This window comes from Lygodium microphyllum, chromosome 17, assembly GCF_053477565.2.
Source record: "Lygodium microphyllum isolate KBCC chromosome 17, Lygodium_microphyllum_v1.1.10, whole genome shotgun sequence".
Taxonomy (NCBI): Eukaryota; Viridiplantae; Streptophyta; class Polypodiopsida; order Schizaeales; family Lygodiaceae; genus Lygodium; species Lygodium microphyllum.
Window position 1 is genome coordinate 130,373,857 of NC_141151.1, and position 7,826 is coordinate 130,381,682.

The following is a 7,826-nucleotide window of genomic DNA, read 5'->3' on the forward strand; positions in this document are numbered from 1 at the left end:
TACAAAGAACAATCCAAGTGGAGAAAAATTTGGGATGCAAATATAGATGCATGGATGTCTTTTTGCAACACCACACCCTATCAGAGAAATGACCCGACCTACATGCCATATCCTAGAAGGGTAGGGGTGGATTTTAATTCCAATATCCACGGCCATTATGACTTCTCCAAAATATATAATGTAAGCTACTAAACTAAAAGAGGCCCTCACATTTTCTGTAGATGACCTTAAGCCCCTATCTCCCAATTCCTTATTGAGTTCTCCTGTTGTGACCCAATCTTCATTACAACATGTAATTACCTTAGATTACTTAGGGTGTTGCTCGAACAAGCTCCTACCTCTCAGAAATATCACCTACCGCCCCTCTTTTTTGACTTGAACACCGGCATAAACAGCTATATAATAGCTAGACTTATGATGCAAGACACACTTCTTCCATCTTTTTGCATGGCTCTACTAGAAGATATAAATGATAGCCGCTTCACTAGATGTAATCATCCATTCTTATCTACAACCCTTGTAAATGTACGTATGAATCTAAAGAACTACATGCAAAGTAAGAACTTCTTTAGTAAGTTCCTCAAAACCCCACTCTCTTCCTCCCACAACCAAGATAAATAAGGACTAGTTCTTTGTGTATCTTCAAAAATAAAAAGGAAAGAGCAAAGAAAAGGAAAAGAAAACCAAAAGAAGCACAAGCAATACCTCTCACTTTTGATGAGCATCACAATTACCTCACCTAGAGGTCCACAAGTTAGGTACGTCCGATGGCCTCAATCAACCGGCTTTGTGCCAATCCCCTAGCCCTTTTGTCCCCTACTCCACACTTAGGACTCATCCAGGGTAGAACACACCTAGGGAGGTTACACTACCCTATGGTTAGACATGTCTCCCTAAGCTACACCTCCCCTCTACACAAACTAGGTCAAGTGTGAAACACCTCAAGCTTGCCTGCGATGTGATCCAACTCTCAGTTCCACTGGCACGGACACAATGCACTGCACGACAAGTTAGACACACCTGCCAAGCAGCAGTGCACATTCTTTTTTTTTTTCAGGTAAACTCAACCAACCAGAACAACCCATTGACCTTAAAGGCCCCGTCACCCACTCACTCTACTCTTGATCTCCACAACCTCAACCACTTTGATATGCTTCTTTTTCATGTCCAATTCTTGCAATCCCCCATCATTGACCTCCTCCACAACCCTTCAATCACTCGAGCCCTCATCAACAAAGCCTACAAATGCCATGAAACTAGCACTCAACTAGGAAGAGAGTAATGTTAACCGGAGCACAAGATATGCAAAAAAAAAAAATTAAAAACAAAAAAAATAAAAACAAGGCAAAGTGGAAAAAGATGACCGAACAACAAAAATAAGAGGAAAAAATACGAAAAGCACAAAGATATCTTAAAAACCCAAGGCATATGCAAGAATAAAAGAGATGTATTTTAAAATGTAAAGACGCCCCTAAATCTTTATAAAAAAACACCAAGCTCTCTCCTACATAATTTATAAAGAGTAAACACGAGCATGGATTAAACCACAATGTAAATTTAAAAAAATAAGAAAAATATGACCTAAGCTAAAATGATCGATCATGTAAAAATAATATAGGTGCCCAAAAGAAATGAGAACATGTATAATAGCTCAAAAGTGAATGAAAAAGCTCCTTCTTGTCTCTTCTTCTTCTTCTTGTTTGCTTATGCTTATGCTTGAGAGTGTGTGTAAGAAAGTGAGTATGTGAGAATAAGGGATTGGTGTGGAGAAGCTCTCCATCTTCTCATTTTTATTTTCTCTTATCTTGTACCCAACAATAGAGCTTGGAGTTCGAGGATCGAGCTTACTTGAGCTTGCAGCTTGGATCGTGAAGCTATCGAAGTGCTTGAGGTAAAAGAAACTCAACCAAGCATGAAAATAGGTATGAGAACACATATGGCCATGTGAAAGGTAACCATTGCACTTGGCTTGAAACGCTTGAAGCAATCATCAATTCGTAGGTCTTAGTGGTCGAGCAAAGACTTACACATTTAATCTACTCATCAAGCTATATATCATCATTCCAAGCTTGACTTTAACAAAGCAAACTACAATTTTCATAAATACAACGTATGCTAGCTTTTCGATATACTTGTATAACATATTCATATGCTTTTTAACGTTATTTCTACACTTTTATGAAGTTATAAGTTAATTACTAAAATAATAATGAAATGTCAAAGCCACTCCATCTCAAACTTTGACCAAGCAATTTTCTAGCTTTGGATTCTAGATTTTGCCGAATACCCTTCATAAACATAACATGTTAACCTGTATGACAAGTTTTCAAGCAAATCTAATTAGCTTTAAAAGTTTGAGTGTAGTTCATTACATACGTAATTTAAAACATATATTTTTATTTTTTAAAATATGATTTAAAAAACATTCAATTCAAAAAGATATATATGATCCATTAAAAACATACATTCAATTCTCATATATATTTCAAAACACATCCATTTCTCCTAGATATGGCTAAAAGCAAATTCAATTCATCAAAATTAATAAGATTCATAACAAAAATAGTTAACTAAACCTTGTTGAACCTATCAACCTAGTTTTAAATGGGAAAATAAGACAGGTGGGGTATTTAGCCACCCTTACAAGACTTGGCAAACACAAATACTAGGATACAATTATCTAACATCCAATCTTTTTACTTGAACACATACAAACATAAATTTGTATGCATATAAGTATATTTATATATACATGTGACACTTTTACATGCTTGTATACACACACATACTCTTTCTCTCTCTAACACATACCCCACATTAAACCCCATTTATATATACCTACCATATACATCAATTGGATGGTTATTCAAGGTACATGCTAATAACAATGTTGTAATAGAAAATTTCACACATGTTTCCTCCTTGTATGACATAATGCTAGATAGAAAAATTTCACACATGTTTCCTCCTTGCATGACATAATGCTAGATAAATTCCTCTGCATCCTTCACTTGTATGAAGTGTAATTTTTATGACCTAGCCTTGAGTAATGAAAACCATGAAAGCTATTTTCATACGACCCATGAAAAGGGTTTATCATCTCTATTTAAACACTCATATTCCACATGGAGTAGTTTTTGGCAAATCTAGACACCAACTAGACGTACTTTGATAGAACAAACCTGAGATACTCTCTCTCTCTCTCTCTCTCTCTCTCTCTCTCTCTCTCTCTCTCTACTTGGCTAAGTATGCAAAGCCTCATCTACAAAAGAGCTCATGATACAATAATTTAGACAAATATAAGGGAAAGGGGAGCCTCTCTCGCTCAAGGAGAAATCATAGAGCACTTTGTGTGATATGATATGGAGTGTATGTGGACACTTCTACATGCCAAAAGGTTGTGCTACACAACATGAAAATGAAATACTGAGTTTGGAGAAAGTTTGGGATGGCATGTTAAGATAGTTAGGATGAAAATGGGAAAAGCTTTGGATGTTAGTGCAAAATATGGATAGACATATGCTCATAACAATGCAGGAAGTAGAGACTTGTCTGTCCACTTAATTTGTCATCAACATGTACTTAATAAAGAGAGCACTACACCACACCACACCTTTGCAACAGACCTCTTCTAATATGCTAAATCTCCGTATCAACAGCCCATTGAAAATGGGACAAAGCTGATCCGACAAGCGAGGGATGCGTTTAGTCTGCATCTGATAGATGTTCCAAGTTCGATGATGTATTAGATCAAAAGGAGACTGTGGAAACTAGTGGCATCCTCAAGAGAACACATGATGGAGCCATACATACATAGAGCACTAGACTAGAGCACCTCTGTGCATTATACACAGAAACTATACTTTGCTCGTGGTCTACTAACCCTCCTGCGCTGGAGTATCCATGTTGCTGCTGCTGCTGTTGCTGTTGTTGTTGTTGTTGTTGGTAATCAAAGTGTTTGATATGACTTGCCCGTCCGCTGACTGCAACTCGAGCGTGTAGCTCTCTAAGTGCCCAAACTTGGCAGTAACCTCCTCAAAAATGGCGCCAGGAACGTCCAGGTCCTCTACCGGGACAGTGAGGCTGGTGACCACAGTGATCTTCAGTATATTGGCTGCCATCAGAAGCTACCTACCAACGAGATCGCATGAGAAAAACACTCCTTAGGCAAGGTCAAGTTCAAGTTATTGCACTAGGAAATCACCTGAGACGAGATCAGCTTAGTGCATGAGAAACATGAGCAAAGGTTAATGGCGTAGACACAGTACAGGCAGGGAACAGATGAAATAAGAAAGAAAATCCAGAAACAACAGAGAGAAAGCATGCAGGTACCTGATTCCCTTCTTGACCTTGCTCTGTTTCGATAGACACAGAGAGAGACAGACAGACAGACAGAGGCGGAGACAGAGAGAGATGCACAAGTAACAAGGGGAAAGAAGGAGGCACGGTTTTCTTGCAGAGCCGGGAATGGGGAATGGGGGCCGCAACGCACTCAGGCGCACTCAGGCGCTTATTATATTTTTATGCTCATCTCATCTCATCTCATCTCATCTCATATATATTATTACAGGGAGAGATCTCAGATACCCTAAGCACTCGCGCTTTTCTTTTCTTTTCATATCTTACACACAGACACAAACACCCTAAGCCGCCAACCAACCTGCGAGAATCAGGATGTCTCACAACCCCCGCCAGCAGAAAACCCCTCGTGCCAGCACATGCCTTCAAAGTCACTTGACCATTGAATTGAATATTGACCATTGAAGCTTAATTACGTATTGATGATGACTAGTAATTATTTGTTGAGGAGACAAAATTTGAGTGTAGATCGGTACAAACTAGCTTGGATTGTAGTGACAACAGAAAATCATTGTGCCGCAGGCAATAGTAAGTCCATGTTCGTACGCACTCCTATGTTTGTGCCCCTACAACTACGGACAGCTTTCATGTGCTAGACCTAAGAAAGAGAGAAACAATGTGCGCTTACAATGTGTGATGGCTTCATTGAGGTTATAATCGGTGCATTTACAAAGTTTGAATGTGTGTAACACGTCCCCAAAAAGAAAAGGTCTACTAATCAAAGTAGCATTTTGGGGCGTGACTCTTGTCCTTTACTGTATATCCATCTGGGCTCTACACATTGCTATCCACAAGGCTATTTTTCTTGCCTCAGAAAAACAGAAGCATGGATGGCCTTCTTTGCTCCTTGCCTCAAGGAGAAAAAACATGGTTGGCCTTGAAAGGGAGCGACGGATCGAAGGTTGGACTCGAGAGCTATGGCGAGAGAGCAAGAGCAAGAAAGGGAGAGACTAGAAATGGGAACTCCAATAGTCACAATGTGTGACTGGGCCTTCCTTTATTCAAACCGTCACTAAAAGAATAAAGAATAAAGTGACGGTGACGAGCGCCCGCCACCTGCAGTGTGCAGTGGCGGTGACTGTCAGTGTAGTAATACACGGGTAACTAGGCAAAGGCGCCTTTACCCCCAACAACCTCCCACTTAAAGGCGAATCTGCCCCAGTGAGGAGTGAAAAGAAAAAGAAAAAAGACAATACAACATGTACACATGTACAACAGGATGAGGAAAAATGTCATCTCATCCCACGCCTATCAACCTCCTGAGGAAGGCAAAGTGCTCTGTAGAGAGGCTTTTCGTGAGCAGATCTGCAGAATTCTCGTCAGTCGAGATTTTGACAAGATCAACAGACTTGTCCTCAACGACCCCACGTATGAAGTGATACCTCACCTCAATGTGTTTCGTCTTCGCATGGAAGATCGAATTCCTGACTAACTGAATAGCACTCATAGAATCCGAATACAATGTAGGAATAGCATCAATACCAAGGTCAACAACTAAACAACCCAACCAAATGGCCTCCTTGCAAGCCTCAGTGGCTGCAACATACTCGGCCTCTGATAGTAGAAAGGGCCATGCATTTCTACACCCTGGACATCCAAGAAACAGTACCTCCAGCATAGGCGAATACATAGCTGACATGTCCTGCATAATCAGAGTCAGTGTACCCCACAACTCCTGTATCCTGACTGCCATAGCATATGCACATATCTGCAGTGCCCTTTAGGTACCTCGTGATACCCTTTACGACATCCTAATGCTTCTTGCCAAGTGTAGCCATATATCATGCCACAACACCAACTGCAAAGGCAATATCTTGACGAGTGGCTATCATGGCATACATAAGACTGCCCACTGCGGATGCATAGGGAATCTTGGCTATCTCGGCCCTCTGCTCATCTGTCTACAGACAATCAGCCTGTGATACCTTCACATAAGAAGGCAATGAATAGCCAATAGGCTTTACGTCCTGCATGCAGAAGCGCTCAAGGACTTTATGAATGTACTCCCTCTGTGACAAGTAGAGGAGTCCCTGATGCCTGTCGCATCTAATGCACATACCAAGTAGTGAGCGGCCTGTCCCAAATCTTTTATCTCAAAGCTCTTCTTGAGCTGAGCCTTAAGAGCATCTAGCTCATCATGAGATTTCCCTACTATCAGCATATCATCCACATAGAGTACTAAAATCAATAAAGAACCATCACGGGCTTTCTTCGTGTAAAGACACGGATCCATAGCACTCCGGCTGTAGCCCTGTGACTGCATGAAGGCATCAATCTTATGATACCACTCCCTAAGTGCCTGTTTCAAGCCATAAAGACTTTTCTTCGATTTGCACACTAGGTGCTGCCTGCCAGGTTCTGCAAAGCCCTTAGTTTGCTCCATATAAATCTCATCATGCAAGTCCCCATGTAAGAAAGCCGTCTTGACATCTATCTAGTATAAATCCAAGTCAAGCTGAGCAACCAAAGCCAAGACTAAGCGCAGGGTGGTCATCTTAACCACAGGAGAAAAGATCTCATTAAAGTCCACATCATGCTCCTGCTTAAAACCCTTTGCTACCAATCTAGCCTTGTATGCCAGCTTGGGGTGTCCAGGGATACTTTTTAGCTTGTACATCCACTTGCATGGCAAAGCCTTCTTGCCTGTAGGCAAGGAAACCAAATCCCAAGTGTCATTCTTATGCAAGGATTCTATCTCAGATTGCATAGCCCTCTCCCAAGAGTGACTGTCACCCCTACGAATAGCCTCATCATAGGTGAAAGGCTCTCCTGCATCTGTAACCAAGACATAATGCGTCGAGGGCTGAAATCTATCAAGTGGATGTCTGTCTCTAGTAGACTGTCTCACGGCAGGCTCTACTACCTGCCCAACTGCCTGTCCAATGCCCTGACCATGAGCATCTGCTGCAGCTGTAGGCTGTCCAACTGGCTGTGCGGGAGCTCTCGGCTCCTCCTAAAATATGACCCTACGGATCTTAAAAACTCTCTCAGGCTGCCTATGCATTTTGTCTTCATGGAAGACTACATCATGACTGCGGATGACTTTCCGCGCCTGCGGATCCCAGAGACGGTAACTCATCTCGCCCGCATCCCCATAACCAAGGAAAATGCATTTGACACTCTTGGGATCTAGATTACTTCTCTTGTCCCCTGGGCACATGGCAAAATGCCTCACATCCAAAGACACGGAGATGCGCATAAGAGGGAGGTTTTCCAGTCCATATCTCCTCTGCAACCTGGAAATCCAAACCACTAGAGGGTGATCTGTTTATGACATGCACAGCTGTACTAACTGCCTCAGCTCAAAAGCTCTGTGGTAGGCCTGCATGGCTAAGCATACTGCGTACACGCTCCTGGATGGTTCTATTCATCCGCTCAGCCAAACCATTCTGGGGGGGGGTGTAGGGGGCGGTCAACTGGCGCTTAATACCCCTCTTATCACATATCTACTCAAAAGCACATGAGAC

The 7,826-nt window shown here is 41.7% G+C and overlaps 1 long non-coding RNA gene across 1 annotated transcript; it reads right to left on the reverse strand.

The window, feature by feature from the left end:
• Positions 1 to 3,722: 3,722 nt before the first annotated feature.
• LOC148022347 (uncharacterized) lies at positions 3,723 to 4,728 on the reverse strand. The gene is made up of 2 exons (XR_015694484.1): positions 4,333 to 4,728; positions 3,723 to 4,131 (listed from the first exon to the last, which is right to left on the reverse strand). It is a non-coding gene; the product is annotated as an uncharacterized LOC148022347 (long non-coding RNA).
• Between the last annotated feature and the right edge of the window lie 3,098 nt (positions 4,729 to 7,826).